Below are 21,629 nucleotides of genomic sequence, written 5' to 3' on the forward strand. Positions count from 1 at the left end.
CTTCATATACTTGATGTACGCAGGCATTTGTTGAATAGTCTTGATGAATGGTATGTTGATATGCAGAGATGCAAACAAATCTAGAAACCTTGAGTATATTCTCTTCTCCACAGCACCATTGAGTAGTTGGGGAAAAAGTGCATAGAGTCTCAGCAGCTCCTGTTGTGAGATTTTTGGTTCTTGATGATCTTTTTCCTTCTTCTCTACTGAGGTATCTTCAGGTTGTTCTGATAGCTTGCTTGGCTTGTCCTCAGTCTCCTTATCACTTATAGTGACCATATTGCAATCTTTCCATCTTACTTTCTTTGTTTCACCTCTCGGATTTTTCTCTGTGTCACTTGGGAATCCATCTGTGGGTTTGGGAATTTGCTCAGAGAGATACCCCACTTGAGATTCCAACCTCTTGATTGTGTCTCCCTGGTTCTTAAAACTGGCTCGCACTTCCTCCTTGAACACCTTGTTGTCTTGAATCTCCTTGCCTATGCCTTCAAGTAGATTCTCAATCCTTGAGAGTCTGTCATCAAATGATTGTAGATCGTGATTAGAGGTGGAAGGATGAGGTAAGTTATTTTGGTTTTGATGTGGATGTGGAGAGGTGTTGTTATTGGGGTGTTGATATGGTCTAGATGTGAAATATTGGTGGCTTGCATTGTTGGGATTTGGGCGACTTTGATCAAGGCTTTGGTCTTGTTGATTTCCCCACCCAAAGTTTGGGTGATTCCTCCATCCAGGGTTGTAAGTCTTGGAGTATGGATCATGGTTTTGCCTAGGTGAACTCCCAATGTAGTTGGCTTGCTCCTGACTACCTTCTGCTTCTTCATTCACTCCTTCTTGGGTTGTTGATGAAGTGGAGATTACTGCTACTTGGTTCCTCTCCATCTTCTTGGTTAGGTCAGCCAGCTGCTTGGTAATGAGCTTGTTCTGAGCCAGCAGAGCATCTACATTGTTTAGCTCCATTACTCCTCTAGTGCTCCCTCTTTTGGAAGCATAGAAGTAGTCTTTCTCTACTACAGTTTCAATGACATCTATGGCTTCCTCAATGATCTTCTTCTTGTTCAAAGATCCTCCAGATGAATGGTCTACTACCTTCTTTGATTCATATGACAGGCCTTCATAGAAAATGTGCAGCTACACCCATTCGTTGAACATATCTGGTGGGCACCTCCTTGTTAGGTCCTTAAACCTCTCCCATGCTTCATAAAGAGTCTCACCATCTTGTTGCCTGAAAGTTTGGACCTCAGCTCTTAGCCTATTGATTCGTTGAGGAGGGTAAAATCTTGCTAAGAATTTGTTCACCACATCTTCCCAAGTTGTCAAGCTCTCCTTCGGGAAAGACTCCAGCCACTTGGCTGCCTTATCCTTGAGTGAGAATGGAAATAAGAGCAGTCTATAGGCGTCAGGATGAACACCATTAGACTTCACTATGTCACATATTCTCAGGAAGGTGGTTAGATGTTGATTGGGGTCCTCTTGGACACTCTCTCCGAACGAACAGTTGTTCTGAACAAGGGTGATGAGCTGTGGCTTCAGTTCAAAATTGTTGGCGTGGATGGTTGGCTTTTGAATGCTACTTCCACAGTTTCCTGGGTTTGGATTGATGTAAGAACCTAAAACTCTTCTATCCTCCCCAGCATGATTTGCTCGACCTCTTCCACCATGGTTGTGAGTCTCTTCTTCATGATGGTTTTCCATGTTGTCTTCCATGTTTGGTTCAAAGTATTCCTCCTCTTCCTCAGCACCAACTACTCTTTTTCCTCTTGCTTCCCTCCTTAATCTAAGGAAGGTCCTCTCAGGTTCAGAATCAAAGGAAGTTGAAGTCCTGCTTCTTCTCCCTGTCATACAACCAACAAGTACAAGCAAGGAAAATAGATGCAGAAAGTATTTCTGTCAGAATTATTGTTAGTGTGAGTGATGCAATATATCAAACAGTTAGTGGGTTAGTGAAATAAATTGTAAATAACAAAGAAAAAGTAAGGGGAAGGGAAGAAATTAACTAAAACAGAAAGTAAATTACTCAAACAGAAAATTAAATCAAACAAAACAAAAATGCTCAATCTAGTTATCTTCCAATTTAATCATTGTTGATGCACAATCAATCCCCGACAACGGCGCCATAAACTTGATGCACGGAAAACTTGTCTTATAACAAATTTCCTTCGGCAAGTGTACCGAATTTGTCGTCAAGTAAAAACTCACAATAGAGTGAGGTCGAATCCCACAGGGATTGATTGATCAAGCAACTTTAATTAGAGGAATGTTCTAGTTGAGCGAATCAGAATTTGAGTTGAGAATTGCAGAAAATTAAATGGCGAGAAAGTAAATAACAGAAAAGTAAATGCTAGAAATAAAGAGCTGAATGTAGATGACGGAAAGTAAAGTGCAGAATCTTAAATGGGAATGGAGAAATTGCTCATAAAAGTAAATGACAGAAATTAAAGAGAATGGGTAAGATCAGGAATGGGGAGTTCATTGGGCTCAGGAGATGTTGCATTCTCCGGATCAATTTCATTTTCATCTCTTCCTCAATCAATGCACTCATTGATCTCCTTGGCAATCTTAAGTGATCGAATTACAATTTCTTGTAATTCAATCTCACAAATCTTGATCAATAGCCAATTCCTTGGTCAATTGCTCGTGAGAAGAGATGAAGTATGGTCACTGATTATACCACATGCATTTCCCAAATCAAGTGTTGAGAGGATTATAGTCACATATCCATCCAAACCCAATTTGGTCCAGCATGAGAAAGTATTTCTAGCATGATCTCTTCATTCCTCTTTCTAGGTTCAGAAGAGATCCAAGTTTGAATAGCTTCTTTTCCAGGATAACTACCCAATTGGATGAAGATCGAAAGCTTTCAAGTAAAATCAAGAGAAAAGATAGAAGAAGAATAATGAAAACTAGTATTGATCCATCAAATTACAACAGAGCTCCCTAATCCAATGAAAGGGGTTTAGTTATTCATAGCTCTGGAAAATGAAAACAAAAATGGAGAGTACATTATGAAAATAGAAGTGCAGAGAAAGTAAAATACAGAGAGTAGTTCTATGCCAAGAGGCTCCCTATAATTTCCAACTCTCTATTTAATTCAAAGCTACTCCTATATATACTACTCTTCTGTTCTTCTAGTTAGCTCTTCAAGTCTTGGGTATGGGCCTTTGGATCTTGAGTTTGAAGCACTTCTCTTCTTCATTGGGCTTGGCTTTACATGCAGAGAGAAAGTGTGAAGTGGGCAGAGACTTTAGCTCAGGACGTTAGTGGTGTTAACGTTCAGTGAAAATATGGGTTCGAGAACGTTAGTGACAATCACCTTTTTCACTAACGTTCCTCACCAAAGTAAGAGCCACGTTAACTTCAATGTTAGTGGCACAAACGTTGCCACTAATGTTGCTTCTATGCCCTTCGCACACGTTACTGGGACTTACCTTTCCCAGTAACGTTCAGAAGTCTCCCCCTTCCTTACGTTAGAGTCCACGTTAACTTAGTTAACGTGGCTCTTTTAACGTAGGCTTGCCAACCTTCGAGAACGTTAGTGACACTTACCATTGTCACTAACGTTAGTGACACTTACCATTGTCACTAACGTTAGTGACACTTACCATTGTCACTAACGTGGCCATGCTATCCATCTCCAACGTTTGTGACAAAGTTGAGTGTCACTAATGTTGGCTCATCATTCCCTTATCCACGTTAGCTTCCACGTTAACTAAGTTAACATGAGAGTTAACGTGGGTCATAGTGGCTTGTATGGGCTCATTCCAACGTTAGTGACAATTTTGGGTGTCACTAACGTTGGCGATCTCCTTCCTTCTTCACGTTTTAACGTGGGAGTTAACATGGCTTATTGGGGCTTGTGTGTGTTCCTTCCAACGTTAGTGACAATGTTTGGTGTCACTAACGTTGTCGACCACCTTGTTTCTTCACGTTAGCTTCCACGTTAACTAGGTTAACGTGGGAGTTAACGTGGCTTATTGTGACTTGGCCAACGTTAGTGATAAAGTTAATGTCACTAACGTTGGCTTTCCCTTTACTTCTTAACGTTAGAGGCCATGTTAACCAAGTTAACGTGGCAAATAACGTGGCCACTTATGAGCTTGGTCCAACGTTAGTGATAATATTAAGTGTCACTAACGTTGGCTCCATTTCCTTTCTTCCACGTTAGAGTTCACGTTAACTTAGTTAATGTGACTCTTAACGTGGGCAATGATGGCTTCGAGAGCGTTATTGGCAATTACTTTTCTCATTAACTTTGCAAGTTACTCCCATTCCACGTTAATGTTAACGTTAGTGTAACTAACGTAGCCACTAATGTGGTTCTTCTTTGCTTCCTTTGTCCTGAAATCAAGCAATAAAGTGCATCAAAGTTCTAATCCAAGTCATGGAAAATGCAACATCCAATTTGTCATTAAATTCATGCAAAATCCTCATGAAATCATGTAAGGTGCACAATGTATGCTCGAATCAAGATGTAAGTGAATATCTACCCAAAACTAGCTTATTTCCTAAGGAAATGCATGAAACTACCCTAAAAACAGTAAAGAAAAGGTCAGTGAAACTGGCCAAAATGTCCTGGCATCAGCTACTTGCTTTACTTGTACTTTAATTGTGTATTACTTGTGTGTATTGCTTATGTTTCTACAACTAAGAGGTCCCTCATTGATGACATGTCATCATATCATGTTTTTTTATGCTTTTTCATACAAGAAATTGATGATTAGTGCTTAAATATTGCATTCTTTTGTGCTTAAATGGTATATTTCTTTGATCTTTTGATTTTATAAACTTTGTAGGAAATAAGAAGAAAAAGAAGCAAAAAACACAAAATAAGCTAAAAAGAAGAAAAGAGGAATTTTGGACACGCTTTGAAGTTGAGCACGCTTTGGAACCTTAGGCCACGCTTTTAAAAGCGTGGCCCATGACCATGAAGCCGTGCATTCATGAACTTTGGAACCTTAATGCCATCATGAACCATGCTGTATTAAAGCATTGACATTACTAATAAAATGAATGAATGCATGAAGCATTTAATCATTAATGCCTTATGCATGCATGAATTAATAACTAAAGCATGCATGCATGAATGAAATAAATGAGCTTCACGGTAATTGGCATTACAAATCCAATGAATGCATGCATGAATCATTTAATTATTAATGCCAATGCCAAGTGAATTTATGCAATGATCGGCATTACTAAAGAAGCTAATGAAAGCATGCATTTCATGATTAATGCCGTTAAAGCCAATTGGCCAATGCATTAGCAATTAATTAACAAAGCCAATGAATGCATGCATTATTAAGTTTTCTTTGCCAAAGGCGTTAAAAGCATGCAAAGCCAATCCATGTGTTCATTAAAGCAACGGAACACTACAAGCATTGGAGGAAAGGAGAGCAAGGCGCAACAAGGCATAGCGTTCGAAGATCCAACGGAGCGCTTAAACATCAAGGCATAGCGCTCTAATCAAAGGAGCACTACGTTAACTCTTTCAACTTTTTCCTGGCTCATTTAAAGAAAAGCAAGCGTGACACTTCCAAAATGAAGCAGCCAAGGTTCGAAGAGGGAATCCTGCACACAAAGGAGCGCTAAGCTACACTAAGGAAGGAAACTCCCAAAATGAAATAGCCAAGGCTCGAAGAGGGAGACCAAGGCAAGCAAGGGGCACTACGTTGCATCACCGAACTGAGCGCCATGAGCGCTGAGGAAATTGGCGCAAGGGAAGCATGACAAGGAGCATGTGTAGCGCTCAGTTCACTAACTTAACTGAGCGCTCCACTAGAGCCTCACTAAACACACCCTAACCCACCTGATCCAAATTCATCCAAGGCCAAATCCAAATCAATCCACTCTTCTTCAAGCCCAAAGCAAAAAAACTCATGGACATCACTCAAAGGCACAAGACACAGAGAAGCTAGATTAGAAATTTTATTTTGTAATTTATTTTTAATTTCAATTTTATTTTCATTTTTGAAAAGCCTATAAAAAGGCATATGTTCTATTTTAGAAAGAAGGCTGGCTCTGCTAGAGAGCATTAGGAGTAGGGTAGAATAGAAAGTCCTCTTTGAAACACTTTTAATTTTTCTATATTGTTACATTTTCAAGTATTGAATTCAATGTTGGCTTATGAAAATTTCAATTTCTTTCTCTGCTACAATTTCCTTTTCTGCTATGATTCTCTTCTGCAAGTTCACTTTCTACAATTTTTCATTTAAGCTTACTATGATCTGATTTACTCTTCCTGCAATTAAATCCCTCTGTAATTATTCTAAGCTTTGATCTACTGCTTCCTTACTTTCCAGCACCCAGCCCACTTTACATTTGATGCAATTTACATTTCTTGCTCTTTAAGATTCTGCTCATTTACTTTCTGTAACTTTAAATTCACTGTTATTTACATTCTGTTGCTTCAATTTCACTTCAATTCACCAATGTTAGCTTGACTAAACTAATCACCCACTAAAGTTGCTTGATCCATCAATCCCTATAGGATCGACCTCACTCTAAGTAAGTTTTACTACTTGATGCGACCCGGTACACTTGCCGGTGAGTTTTGGTGTGGAAATCGCATTTCCACCCATCACTCATACTGGTGTCGGTTGACGCTGAGGGCTGTTCTTGTTGAAATAAAATGATGAGATGATTGATTTACCATGATGAATATTAAATGGGATGATTTGAGCTCCCTGGGTAGACGCAGTGAAGTGATTTCACTTGCTCCAGGTGAGGATATGAGGTATTGATAAAGAATTGCTGAGACAGAATAACTGGTGATTGTTTTGTTTATGATTCTGATTCTGATTTGTTAAAGAGTTAAAAATTTGGGAAGCATAAGGAAGATGAATTAGATTTAGCATTCCCTTATCACGATTGCCTATTTATGGAATAGCGAGAATATAGGATGAATATTTGGTGAAGTGAAGTTTAGGATGCTTAGTGAGTTTTTATTATAGTGCATTGTATTTATTTGGCACTTTTACCGTACTAGGAACCTATGGGTCGCGGGTTCTCATTCTGTATATATCTCTTATTTTTCAGATGTAGGTCCAAATGCCCAACAGTGAGCTGTGGTTTATCTGAAAGATGGCGAAGATCGTTGGACTCTATTTTACTTTGTTTAGAATCTCTCCGAACTTATTTTGAAAACCTTTTTGTTACGTGGGTTACCTGAAACCGAAGGTCGATCTCGAATGAGATCTTCTGATGTGATCGGAGCTGTTGCGTCTGATTTACTGGATCTTGAGATGCTTGCCAATCCTCGGTCATCGGAGGGTGGTGGTACCTGCAAGAGACTCCGATGCTTAAGTTAGCACGGGCTTTAGGTAGGTTTTTGTGTAGAATCAAAGTATGATAGAATTAAAAGTCTGAAGGATAAACTTGATGCCCGGGTTACCAAGTTGGAGATTGATGTGGAGAAAGAGAAGGAGCATGCTACTGTGGTGGAGTCAGCTGCTAACTTGGCCGAGGAGACTGCAAAAAAGTATAAGGAGAGCTATACTCGGACCTACGGCGAGTTGCTAGAAACTAAGGAGAGGCTTCAATCTGCCCAAGATGATTATGCGGAGCTTCAGGGACACATGGTGAGTAGTATGACCGATATGTACGAGATCCTGAAGGCTCAGGTCTGAGTTCTTGCTCCCGAGGCCGATCTCTCCTTATTCAGTATGGATAATGTGGTGGAGGATGGCAAGATTGTACCTGCCCCAGATGATGATGATGAGGTTCCTCCCCTTGTGCCACCGGCCAAGGCTTCTGCAGCTTCAACCTCTTCAAATCCTTCTGCCGAGGTGGTCCCCCCTGAGTCCGAGCCGGACGTGGAGATTTTAAACGGGCCAGATGGAGTTGTCAATGCTACCCCGATCTTGACCAAGCCTCCTTCTCCCAAGAATGTTGCTACTGGGGCGGACTTAACCCCTTTGTGATTTTCTCCTTTCAATATCTTTGTAACGGTGTAGTCCGATTTGTGGACTTTTGTTGAACTTTTTTTTTTATGTAAGTTTTTGTAGGTGACTTCTGACATTTGATTGCTTCCTAGCAACTTTGTTTTTTGAAAAACAAACACTTTAAACTCTTGGACTGCCCTTTAGGCAACCTTTGAGTCTTTAATGTTTTAACTTGAAGGATGTGTTTTGCTAATATGTCAGTCAAACCTTTAATGTTTGGAGGTTCACTTTTGCGACCTTTGTGGATTTTATAGAGGTTTGGTACTTCCCAGTCCGACCTCCTTTGAGTGGTAATGTGGGTTTTTTACCCTTGCCTTTTTGGATCATGCCTTGCTTTGAGTTTGTGTTGTCAACCCTCTGCTTTGGTGGAGTTGTCCTTGTGGCTTAGTGTCCGGGCTTTTAGTAACCTGTCCGACAACTTTTTAGTGTTCTTTACATAGAACCTTTTTAGTTTGTTCGTACGAAATTTGTAGCCCTGTTTTGAGATCGTGCTTTCATTGAGCGGATTTGTACCCTTTTAGCTAAGCACTTTTGAGCCTTAAGTTATTTTTCAACCTTTTGGATTTTTACTTGTTCTTTTCTCGAGGTCATATTTGTTTCTTTGAGTCGCGCCTCTTCTTAGCTGACGTCGACCTATATGGCTTTGTTGCTTGAGCTTTTAGTCATAATCCAACAACTTTTTAGGTAGTGTTCCGAGGGGGAACCTTTTCTTTATAGTTTGGATGACTTTTTAGCTCCGTCTTGAGGTCGTGCTTCTAGCTTTAGGTAACATCCTTTTCCATGCTTGAACTTTTATAGCTGAGCATTTCGGGCCTTGGTTTATTAACCTTTCTTTGACCTTTGCAAGATGTTTTTTGTCTCTTTTTAGTGATCCTTTCACTGGTCCGACTTCTCTGTCGGGCCTTCACAAGTTATTTTTAGTAATCCCATTTTAGTTAGACCTCGTCAGGCCACTTTTTCTGGGTTACTTTTATAACTTCTTGCATTATCTTGCTTCTATCGCTTCACCTTGCCGACCTCTTTTAATCGGGCGATGAAATTCGCGTTTTATGAGCTTAGAGTAATGCATCTTGGTAGGAAACTTTTTAGGGAATTGACGACTTTCATTCAAATAATAATGAGATAAAAACATAAATAAGAATGTACATGAGAGTGCTTACCCTTCTAGGTCGGGCAGCTTCTTAGATCTCGGCCTGGCGCCTCATTAAAAAACCTTTTTAGGAAAAAGAGTGTGCCTTGACCTAAGATCTTTACTACTTTCTAACTATAGTACCTTCTCATGTTACAAACATGCCATGACCTTGGTAGCTCTCGCCCTTCGAGGTCGGACACCTTATAGTAGCCTTTTCCTAGTACTTCTGTAACTCGGTATGGTCCCTTCTAGTTAGCTGCTAGCTTCCCCTCTCCTGACCGACTTGCTCCGATATCATTTTGGATTAAGATGAGATCGTTGGTGGTGAAGCTTCGCTGGATTACCTTCCGATTATACCTCAGAGCCATTCGACGCTTTAGGGCTTCCTCTCTGATCCGAACTCTTTCTCGGACTTCTGGAAGTAGGTCGAGCTCTTCCCTTTGCACTTGCGAGTTGGTGTTTTCGTTGTAGAGGACTACTCTAGGGGATCCTTCTTCTACTTCTACAGGAATCATTGCCTCTATTTCATAAGCAAGACAGAATGGTAATTCTCCGATGGTTGAGTGTGGTGTTATCCGGTATGCCCATAGGACTTGCGGGAGTTCTTCAACCCAAGCTCCCTTGGTGTCCTATAGTCTTCATTTTAACCCGGCCAGTATGACTTTGTTAGCGGCTTCCGCCTGTCCATTGGCTTGTGGGTGCTCTACGGAGGTAAACTGGTGCTTGATTTTCAAGTCGGCTACCAGGTTTCTAAAGCTCGTATCGGTGAACTGAGTGCCATTGTCTGTGGTAATGGAGTATGGGACCTCAAATCTTGTGACAATATTTTTGTACAAGAACTTCTGACTTCTTTGGGTGGTGGCATTGGCTAAAGGTTCAGCCTCGATTCACTTCGTGAAATAGTCTATTCCTACAATGAGGAACTTGACTTGCCCTGATCCCTGAGGGAAAGGTCCGAGGAGGTCGAGACCCCACTTTACAAACGACCAGGGTGAAGTAACACAAATGAGCTCTTCGGGTGGTGCGATGTGAAAGTTGGTGTGTTTCTGACATGGGGGACATGTTTTGACGAACTCTGTTGCTTCTTTTTGTAGGGTTGGTTAGTAAAAACCAGCTCGGAGTACCTTTTTGGACAAAGCTCGTGCCCCGAGGTGGTTACCGCACATGCCACTGTGGACTTCCTCAAGAACTTCCCTCGTAGCGGAGGTCGGGACACATTTTAGAAGGGGTATAGAGATTTCTCTCCTATATAAGACGTCGTGAACTATGGTGTAGTACTATGCTTCTCGTACTAGCCTCCTTCTTGTCTGCGGGAAGTGCTTCAGACTTGAGATAGCTGACTGTGGGAGTCATCCACCCTTGGTCCTGGTCTGATATACTTAGGACTTTTATTTCTTTCGAGGTTGACGGATTTTGCAGTGTTTCTTGGATAATGCTTCTATTATTGCCCCCTGGTTTGGTGCTGGCTAGTTTTGAAAGGGCATCAGCTTGGGCATTTTGTTCCCGAGGTATATGTCGGACCTCATATCCCCTAAATTATCTGAGCTGTTCTTTGATTTTGTCTAGGTATTTCTTCATGGTGGGATCCTTAGCCTAGTAGCTCCCTTCTATTTGTGAGGTAACTACCTGTGAATCGCTGAAAATGGTAAGCTTCTAAGCTCCTACCTCCCTAGCTAGCTTCAAATCAGCCAGTAAGGCCTCGTATTCAGCTTGGTTATTTGAAGCGGAGAACTTGAACTTTAATGAGAGCTCGATTTGGGTTCCCTGATCACTCTCTAAAATGACACCTGCGCCACTCCCGGTTTTGTTCAAGGAGCCATCCACGTAAAGGCTCCACTCTGTAGGGGTGCCCGGGGTGTCGGTGTACTCTGCGATGAAGTCGGCCAGGTCTTGAGACTTGCTAGCTGTCCGAGATTCATATTTGAGGTCAAATTCGGATAACTCGACTGCCCATTGTAGGATTCTTCCAGCTAAGTCTATTTTCTGTAAGATACCTTTTATGGGTTGGTTGGTCCGTACTTTGATGGTGTGAGCTTGAAAGTATGGTCGGAGTTATCGGGAAGTAAGTATAAGGGCGTAGGCGAACTTTTCTATCTTTTGATAGTTCAATTCAGCCCCTTGCAAAGCATTGCTGATGATGTAGATAGGTTGTTGTTCGTTTTCGTCTTCTCTCACTAGTGCTGAGGCTATTGCCCGACTTCCTACAACGAGGTATAGGATTAGTTCCTCGCCTTCCCTGGGTCGGGCTAAGATGGGTGGTTGTCCCAGAAATGTCTTGAAGTCTTGAAAAGCTTGTTCACATTCTAGGATCCATTCAAATCTTCTTCCTTTCCTTAGTGTTTCGTAGAAAGGAAGAGATCTCAAGGCTGATCCAGCTAGAAACCTAGACAGAGCCGCTAGTCTTCCATTGAGCTGCTGGACCTCTTTGACATAGGTCGGACTTTTCATGCGAAGTATGGCCTGGTATTTATCTGGGTTTGCTTCAATTCCTCTTTGGGTGAGCATGAAGCCCAAGAATTTTCCAGCTTCTACCGCAAAAGTGCATTTTGTGGGGTTAAGTCTCATCCCATGCTTTCTTATGGTGTCGAACACTTCAGTGAGGTCGGATAGCAACGTTTCCTCCCTTTGTGTCTTTACCAGCATGTCATCTACATAAACCTCCATCAGCTTCCCAATATGATTGGTGAAAACTTTGTTTATCAGTCTCTGGTATGTAGCCCCTGCGTTCTTGAGTCCGAAGGGCATGACTATGTGGCAATAGTTTTCTTTTGGGATTAAGAATGAGGTTTTCTCCTGATCGGGTTAATACATTGGGATTTGATTGTATCCCGAGTAAGCGTTTATGGAGGAGAGGTATTGATACCCTGATGAAGCGTCGACTAGCGTGTCTATGTTCGGGAGTGGGTAGGGATCTTTTGGGCAGGCCTTGTTGAGGTCGGTGTAATCGGTGCACATCCGCCACTTCCCATTTGACTTCCTGGCCAATACTACATTGGCTAGCCATAATGGGTACTTTACCTCCCTTATGAACCCTACCTCCAACAAGGCTTTTACCTACTCCTCTACGGCTTGCGACCTCTCCGGGCTGAGCTTCCTACGCTTCTGTTGTACTGGCCGAGACCCAAGATATACGACTAACTTATGGCACATTAGTCCGGGATCAATACCGGGCATGTCGGCGGCCTTCCATGCAAAGAGGTCAGAATTATCCCATAGGAGCTTTGTTAGCAGCTCCTTTAGGTCTCTTCGTAGATTCGCCCCTATGTTTATTGTTTTGTCTCGAGTGTCTCTGATTTGAACTTCTTCAGTCTCACCTTTTGGTTGAGGGCAGAGTTCTTCACGAGCTCGGATTCCCCCGAGTTCTATAGTATTGGTTTCGTTTCCTTTGGGGTCACCTTTAAGGTTTAGACTTTCGTTGTAGCAGCGTCGCGCAAGTTTTTGGTCCCCCTTTATGGTAGCGATCCCTTCTGTAGTTGGAAACTTCATGCATAAGTGTGGAGTGGAGATCACTGCGGTGAGCTGATTTAACGTTGTTCGACCTATAAGAGCATTGTATGCGGAGTTCACGTCGACTACGATGTAGTCTATGCTCATCGTTCTAGACCGTATTCCTTTTCCAAATATTGTGTGTAGTGGGATATACCCAAGTGGTTGGATTGGGGCGTCTTCGAGTCTGAACAAGCTATTTGGATAAGCTCTAAGCTCTTTCTCTTGTAGGCCGAGCTTGTCGAAGGCGGATTTGAATAGGATATCTGCAGAGCTTCCTTGGTCTACCAACGTTCGGTGGAGATTGGCGTTGTTGAGTATGATGGTAATGACCACGGGGTCATCCTGCCTTGGGATGATGCCTGCGACGTCTTCTTGAGTGAAGGTAATAGTGGCGAGGTCGGGTGACCTGTCTCCCTCTCCGACATGATACACTTCCTTGAGGTGTCTTTTGCGGGATGATTTAGAGATCTCTTCTCCTACGAATCCTCCGTTTATCATGTGAACATGTCTCTCAGGGGTGTGAGGGGGACGTTCAGCTCGTTCGACCTCTTCATCCCTTCTTCTATTTTTCGGTTCATCCGCTCTATTGGCTAGGAACCGATCTAATCTACCTTCTCGTGCCAACTTTTCTATGACATTCTTTAAGTCGTAGCACTCGTTGGTAGAATGCTCGTAGATTTGGTGGTATTCATAATACTCTGTCTGACTTCCTCCTCTCTTGTGTTTAATCAAGTGAGGTAGTGGGATCTTCTCAGTGTTACATATCTCCCAGTAAACGTCCACAAGAGACACCTGAAGAGGGGTAAAGTTGTGGTACTTTTTGGGTTTCTCAGTGTGTTGGTCTTCCTTCTTCCTGGACTCTTTATCCTTGTCCCAAAGTGGATAGGAGAATCCAGTCTTTGAGGTTTCTCCTAATCAGGAGTTCTCCTCCATATTAATGTATTTTTCCGCCTGTTCTTGAACCTCGTTGAGAGATGCCGAATGCTTTTTGGATATGGAGTGACTAAAGGGTTCTTCTCGTAGTCCATTGATGAGACCCGTGATGGTTGCTTCTGTTGGAAGATTTTGTATGTCCAGACATGCTTTGTTGAATCTCTCCATGTAACTGCCGAGGCATTCCCGTTCTCCTTGCTTAATCCCTAGCAAGCTTGGAGCATGTTTGGCTTTGTTTTTCTAGATGGAGATTCTAGCTAAGAATTTCTTGGCGAGGTCATCGAAGCTTGTTATTGACCTTGGCGGCAAACTGTCAAACCACTTTATTGCCGTCTTGGTCAAAGTGGTCGGGAAAGCTTTACAACGGATTGCATCTGAGGCATCTGTAAGATACATCCGACTTCTGAAATTACTGAGATGATTGCTTGGATCAGATGTACCGTCGTATAGGGTCATGTCGGGGGCTTTGAAGTCCTTTGGAACTTTAGCTTTCATGATCTCCTTTGTGAACGGGTCTTGGTCCTTGTGGGGGCTGTTCATACCCCTGGGTCGAGCTGTAAGACCCGAGATGTTTAACGACAAAGCGACCGACCTCTTCAGGTCATATTATCCGACCTCTTCTCAAAGAGCTCGGCCAAGTTGCCAGGAAAGCTCAATAATGGGCCTAAATAGAGGAACATGACCCAAATCCAAAGGCAGCCCAGGCCTACAGAAAGAAGGGCGGTTCCCTTGAAGATAAGCTGACCTCACCCAAAGATAAGATAACATAAGATAAGATAACTAACTTATCTTATCTAAAAAGGTCACTCCACACCATTATAAATACACTGGAGCACCCAGGTATAACTCATACTCTGATTCTACTAAAATCCTGCTTAATACCCTTGCTAACTTAAGCATCGGAGTCCCTTGTAGGTACCACCACCCTCCAGTGACAAAGGATCAGCAGCACTACCAGTCTAACAAGTTGGACGCGACTGCTCCGACCACCACCCACACGCCAGACGCGTCATCACCGATCAGTACAGAAGATCTCGTCCGAGATTGACCTACAGTTTCAGGTAACCCTCGGAACATTGGCGCCATTGCCGGGGAACCTGGAAGTCATCTGATGAGACGTAGAAACTGGTGAATTAAAAATTTAAAATTGTTACGTTGTAAGTATAGTTCTTAACTCACCAAAAATCTGCCTATCAATTTAAAAGTATGTCACAGAGAATTTAAATTAAAAATTACTGAGAGTTTTAAGTCCCAGGTCGTCTCCCAACGAGTTGCAGAAAAGTGTGCTATCTTATTAATCAGATGTTCCAAGAAGTTGAGCTAAGTAAATTGGAATGTAAATTGAGGAAATTTAAATAAAATGAATAAAAGTCTTGACTGGGAATTGATTGGTTGGAATTTCTACTATTGATGGAGTGATTGTAAGATTAATTTATAATTAATGGTTGTTTTGTTTGGTTATCCTTTACTAGGTAAGGGAAAGTCAAACAAGTTGGAATGCCAGATCTGTTCACAAGTTGCAACCCACTTAGTTCAAAGGGATTGGCGTTGGTGACAGGATAACAATCTAACATTTAACCCAATTACAAATTTTTCCTTCAATCCTTCCAACTCAAGAGTTCCTTTTAATCAACTCCCCATCAAGTAAAGAAACTACTCACACATTGTAAATAATAAATTCATAGCATATGAAAGGGAATTAAAAGAAGACATGATTATTGGAATTGAAATTGAATTAAAAAGAAATAATCCTTGCATTAATTAATCATAAAAGTATTCAAATAGCAAAATTGAACAAAACAAAGAACATGGAAGAATAGAACCAAGTTGAGAAAACGAACTAGAATGACGAAGTCTTGATGAGGAAATAACTCTTCTCAATGTTCCAATGCTAAGACCAATTGAAAATTAAAATTCTAAAACCTAGAGAGAAAAACCTAAGAGAGTAAAAACTAGATCTATCACTGTCTCTGAATGAATGTGTTATTTGTTTCTGCATGTTCTCTGACTCTAGTCTGCTGTTCCGGGCTGAAAACTGGGTCGAAATAGGGTCTAAAATCGCCCCCAACGAATTCTACAGATTATGCAGATCGCACATGTCACGTGATCGCGTCATCCATGCGGACGCATCATTCGCGCTTTTCCTCGCCACGCGTTCGCGTCATTCACGCTACCGCTTCGCCAGAGCTTTTCCAATCTGCGCGGCCGCGTGAGCCATGCAGCCGCGTCACTGCGATTTGCTCTCCTTCGCGCGGTCGCGTGAGCCATGCGACCGCGTCACTTCTCGCTGGTTATCTCCTCAAATTCTTGTGTTCCTTCCATTTTTGCTAGCTTCCTTTCCAATCTCTAACTCATTTATGCCCTGTAAAGTCTGAAACACTCAACACATAGATCACGGCATCGAATGGAATAAAGGAGAATTAAAAATAAATAATTAAAGTCTCTAGGAAGCAGTTTTCAAACATATAATAAATTCAGGAAGGAAATTTAAATGCATGCTAATTTAATGAATAAGTGGGTAAGGATCATGATAAAACCACACAATTAAACACAATATAAATCATAAAATAGTGGTTTATCAACCTCCCCACACTTAAACATTAGCATGTCCTCATGGTTAATTGAAGGAGATAAGGAAATGAGTATGAACATGTAGAAACTCATGAAATGCAATGCAAACCTATATATATATATATATAAATAAATGCAACTATATGATTCTTGTCCACTTGATCAAAAGTAAATAAGCTCTTCAAAACAATTACAAATCAAATTCCACTAATTTTATCATTACACAATAAAACAGATAAAAGTGCAAGAAGATAGCTCATGAAAGCAGGGAACTTGAAAATTCAAGTATTGAACCCTCACTGATAATGTATGTACGCTCTAATCTCTAGTGTATAGGGTGGTCACTCTATCCTTCTCTAATCATGCTTTCTAACTTTTGTTTTTCTCCTAACCAATCAACAATAGTTAATAGACCAATGCAAACATCATGAGGTCTTTTCAAGGTTGTAATGGGGCTAAGGCATAGGTAGGGGTGTATATTTGGTCAAGTGAGCTGATAAATTGAATCTTTAATTAACCCAAGCTCCAACCTAACTTGTATACACTTGATGTAGTCTTTAAAGTTCATACCTAGCTACCCAGAGTTCCCTTTTTCAATCCATACTCATGTATCAACTTCGTATTTTGATTCTATCATATGTGCACTAATTTTTGAATTCTGAATTTAACATTGGGGTAATTTTGTCCCCTTATTTATTGGTTTTTCATTTCATTCATTTTTTTAAAAAGAAATAAAGCTTATCAATGCACATAGATTTTTCATTCTTATATTCTCACACGAGTAGGTATCCAAATTCCCCTTAAATTTTTATGACACATTCCCTTAACAACTTTTGTTCCCACAATTTCCCATACTTAACTAGCACACACAATTCTGTCTTAAGCTAACCAAAGATTCAAATTGGGATATACAATTATTTTTCGGCTTAAGGTTAGTAATGTGGTAAAATATCGAACAAATGGAAATTAAAGGCTCAAAGTGGTTAACAAAGGTAATTGAAAAGGGTAGGCTTAATTTGGATGAGTAAGTTTAAACAAATAATGGCCTCAATCATGTGCAAGCATGCAAATATAATAACTATTGGACATATAAGATAAAACAAAATATAGATTACAATCATAGAGAAGTAAACACACAGAAATGAAATAATTATGGTTAAATAATGTAACCATTCATAAAGGCTCAAATCTTTCACAGGTTGTGTGTTCTTTAACTCAAATATCATGTTCCAAATACAACTCAAGCAAATTTATCATAAAAATTTTGAAAAATTAGTGAAATTTTGTTCCAAAGATAGATTTTTAAAAGAAACTTATTGTCTTTTCAATCAAGTAGAACATGCATGCAACTATCCTAACCTATGCAATTTATTCTATTCTATAAAGGAAAGAAAATCTAACTAAAATATCCTAATTATTGGTGCTAGAGAAGAGAAATTAACTCCAGAAGTCAGGTACTGACCGACCTCCCCACACTTAAGGCTTTGCACCGTCCTCGGTGCCATCTGTCAGGAACAGGGGTGGGCTGGTAGCAGTATCTCCACCATCAGGACCGTCATGGCTCCCTGTGCTAGTAAAGGAAGTGGAGTCCGGGGTGTCTGAGTCTCTGAAGCGTCCCTTGAGTAGCTCCTTGAGGTGTTTGAATTGGCACTCGTTACGGCGCTCTCTCATCTTTGCTTTCTGTTCTTGCCGATCCAACCATTCGATTATCTGTTGGAGCAATTTCTCAGTTGTAGATGCTTGTGGTGTTGAAGAAGGATTATCTTCAACTGGAGCAGTAGGAAGGCTTGTAGTGGCTGCTGAGAGTCTGAGGTATTTCCCATTAGGGACATACTGATCATCCCGTGGAAGCACGACTTTGGTGTCCCCAGCTCTGTAGGAGACTCCGGCTGCGGAGACAAGATCTGAGACCAAGGCGGGGAAAAGTAAGTTGCCCGCAATTTGTACGTGTTCCATAGCATTCCGGATATGTCTTGAGAGATTCAGAGGTTGGTCCGTAAGGATGCACCATAGTAGAACAGCCATGTCCGCAGTGAAGGAGGACTCATGAGTGCTCGAAAAGACGTAATGGGACATGAGCTGCGCCCATACGCGAGCCTCCAAGGTAAGTGCTGAAGCCAAGATTCCCTTAGGGCGGGTACGGTGGTATCCGTAGATCCAACGGCTGCCAGGTAATGCGATGACTCTGAGAACGGAGTCCCAGTCGAATTGGTATCTCTGGCGCTGAAGGGTGGCTTCTTGAAAAGCGTCCATTCCTGCTGGAATAGGGGGAAGATTCAGAGCTTGCTGAATGGCCTCTTCTGTGATGGGGACTTGCTTCTGCCGGACATAAACAGACTGCAGGGTTGGCATGTAGAAGTTAGAGTAGAACTCAACTACCCAATAAAGATTGACCTGCCTTGGCTGTCTCCGTAGGAAACCCCATTGTCTTCGCTCAATTTTCGGCTCAACAAAGGTGGCAATATTGGACGGGATGACAAGAAAGTATTCATTGTTATAGTTTCTTTCTGCCAGGATAGGGAACATCTGCTCACAGTAGCGATTGGAAAATCGCGCAGTGTCCTTTGCTGGAAAGGCTTTCTCCTTTTCGTCAACCTTTATTATCCTCTTAACTCTTTTTGTTGAGGGCTTGACTGCGGTTGAAGAAGGCTCTGCCACTAATGCTCTTTTAGTTCCTCTTCTTGCTGGTGGTTTGGAAGTTGCTTTCTCCTTTCCTTTCTTGGTGGCCATCCTGAAAGAAGGAAAGAGAAAGAAAATTAAATTTAAAGAGATATACAGCAAGGAAGGAAACGGAAAAGAGGGTGAATGATGCACAGCAAAATGTAGATGACATTAACACATGCTCTCGAGTACATATGAAAAGCCATCAATGGAAAATAGCTAGTGCAGATAAAAACAAGTGAATGCAAGGTGTTTATTGGCATGCTGGCAAAGGGCATGAGTAGCATAGACCAAGCATTTCTTCGTAACAAACCATCACGTTTGTATTGACAATTAAATTCAATTAATAAAATAATAAGGAGAATTTGTGAAAAGCAAGCATTGAATAGTAGAGTAAAGTAATGTAGAAAAGTGCATAGGGCTATATAGGCTTTTTCACAAACACATGGCATGCATGGTAAGTAAGATATAAAAAGTATGAAATTGAACATGCAAGCAATCCCTTAAAAATAATAATAATTGTCAAATAAATTGTAGCAAGTCATAAGCATATAATGAGGGATAATGACTCAAAAAAAATTTCTAGCACCATGTAAAAAGGGAAAGAAGAAGATAAAAAATAAAAAAAAATGAAGAAAAAAAAAAGAAAAGAAAAAGAAAATAAAAATGTATATAATATAATAAGAATGATGAAAAAGAGGAGAAGGAAGAAGAAAGTAAAACCTTGTTAATGGTGGTGAGAGGAATAGAGAGTGAAATGTGAGATAGAAGGGGGAAGGGGGAAGGAAGAAATAAGGAGGGAAAAGAAAAATTAGGATTTGGGGAGAGGAAGATAAGATATGTGGCAATTTTAGGGTGAGCTGTGCGGCGCATGCGACGCGGCCGCGTGGGGCACGCATTCGCGTGGGCGCGCGTCAGGTAAGGGGAGGCGATCGCGTCGGTCACGCGGTCGCGTGACCCATATTACGCTGCTGGCACGAGTGCAGCCTCGCTCCAGCACAACTCTCTGTTCAATTTATTGTAATTGCCAAAATTGGGTGACGCGATCGCGTGGGTCACGCGACCGCGTGAGGGTGCGTCAGAAAATAGATGACGCGGCCACGTCGGCGATGCGGCCGCGTGACAAGGATTGTGCCTCCAGCACCAATCCAGCATCACGCTCGCACAAAATGATGATGTGCACCCTTTTACGTCGAAAACTCAGGGCACGCGGCCGCATGGGGCACGCGGTCGCGTGGGAGGCCATGATTCCCATGCGACGCGAACGCGTCAGGGACGCGGCCGCATGGGTCGATTTGTGCCATTGGCACGCCTCCAGCCACGTTCCAGCCGGACTCTCTGTTCATTTATTTTTTTTCTCCACCCCCTCTGCGACGCGGACGCGTCACTGATGCGATCGCGTCGTGTGGCGAAATTTTTTTTTTGAAAGAAATATAAAGATATGTAAATGAAAGAGCACGAAAGCACTAATAAAGAGAAGAGTTATGAAAGAAGAAAAACTAAAAGTGAAGAAAAGAACGATCATACCGCGGTGGGTTGTCTCCCACCAAGCACTTTGCTTTAACGTCCGTAAGTTGGACGCTCTACCAGCTCAATCTGCTGCTATGTGGGGATCTTCCAGGCGGAAGATCTCAAGCTCCTTATTTTTCTGCACCTTCTCACCATGGTACAGCTTCAAGCGTTGTCCATTAACCTTAATAAGTTCAGAGCTTGAAGGATGGCTTAGGTGATAAACTCCGTACGGTTCAGCCTTCTCTACTCTGTATGGACCTTTCCATTTTGATCTCAACTTACCGGGCATGAGCCTTAGTCGAGATTTGTAAAGGAGGACAAAATCTCCAGGTTGGAACTCTCTCTTCTTGATGTTTTGATCATGCACAGCTTTCATCTTTTCCATGTAAATTCTGGAGTTCTCATAGGCTTCTAGGCGAAGGTTCTCCAGTTCTTGCAGTTGCAATTTCCTTTCAGCTCCAGCGTTCTCAATTCCCATGTTGCACTCCTTAACTGCCCAGAAGGCTCTGTGTTCTATTTCAACTGGGAGATGACAAGCTTTTCCATAAACTAAGCGGAAGGGGCTCATCCCGATGGGTGTCTTGTATGCTATTCTGTATGCCCATAGTGCATCTTGTAGCCTGGTGCTTCAGTCTTTTCTATGAGGCTTTACTATCTTTTGCAAGATACGCTTAATTTCTCTGTTTGACACCTCGGCTTGCCCATTAGTTTGGGGATGGTAAGTGGTTGCAACTTTATGGATTATCCCATGCTTCTTCATCAATCCTGTTAGTCTTCTGTTACAAAAATGGGTGCCTTGATCGCTCACGATCGCTCGTGGTGATCCAAAGCGACATATGATATGGTTTCTCACAAAGGAAACAACAGTGTTAGCATCATCAGTGCAGGTAGGAATTGCTTCCACCCATTTGGAAATATAATCCACAGCTAACAATATATAAAAATATCCATTAGAATTTGGAAATGGACCCATGAAGTCAATGCCCCAAACATCAAAAATTTCGCAGAAGAGCATATATTGTTGAGGCATCTCATCCCTCCTGGATATATTACCAAATTTCTGACATGGGGGGCAAGATTTACAAAACTCAGCAGCGTCTCTAAAAAGAGTAGGCCACCAGAATCCGCAGTCTAAGATCTTTCTAGCTGTTCTTTGAGGGCCAAAATGTCCTCCACTCTCAGATGAGTGACAGGCCTCTAAAATGGACTGGAATTCTAATTGAGGCACACAACGTCTAATTATCTGGTCAGCGCCACATCTCCATAAATATGGGTCATCCCATATATAATATTTAGACTCGCTTTTCAGCTTGTCTCTTTGATGTTTAGAAAAATGTGGAGGAAATGTGCGGCTAACTAAATAATTAGCGACAGGTGCATACCAAGGGACTACC

The 21,629-nt window shown here is 41.7% G+C and overlaps 1 non-coding gene across 1 annotated transcript; it reads left to right on the forward strand.

Annotated features, from left to right (window-relative positions):
* The first annotated feature begins 1,144 nt into the window (after nt 1-1,144).
* LOC112781197 (small nucleolar RNA R71) lies at nt 1,145-1,251 on the forward strand. Its single transcript, XR_003191988.1, has one exon. It is a non-coding gene; the product is annotated as a small nucleolar RNA R71 (small nucleolar RNA).
* Nucleotides 1,252-21,629: the final 20,378 nt, after the last annotated feature.

The sequence above is a fragment of the Arachis hypogaea genome, chromosome 19 (assembly GCF_003086295.3).
Source record: "Arachis hypogaea cultivar Tifrunner chromosome 19, arahy.Tifrunner.gnm2.J5K5, whole genome shotgun sequence".
Classification (NCBI taxonomy): domain Eukaryota; kingdom Viridiplantae; phylum Streptophyta; class Magnoliopsida; order Fabales; family Fabaceae; genus Arachis; species Arachis hypogaea.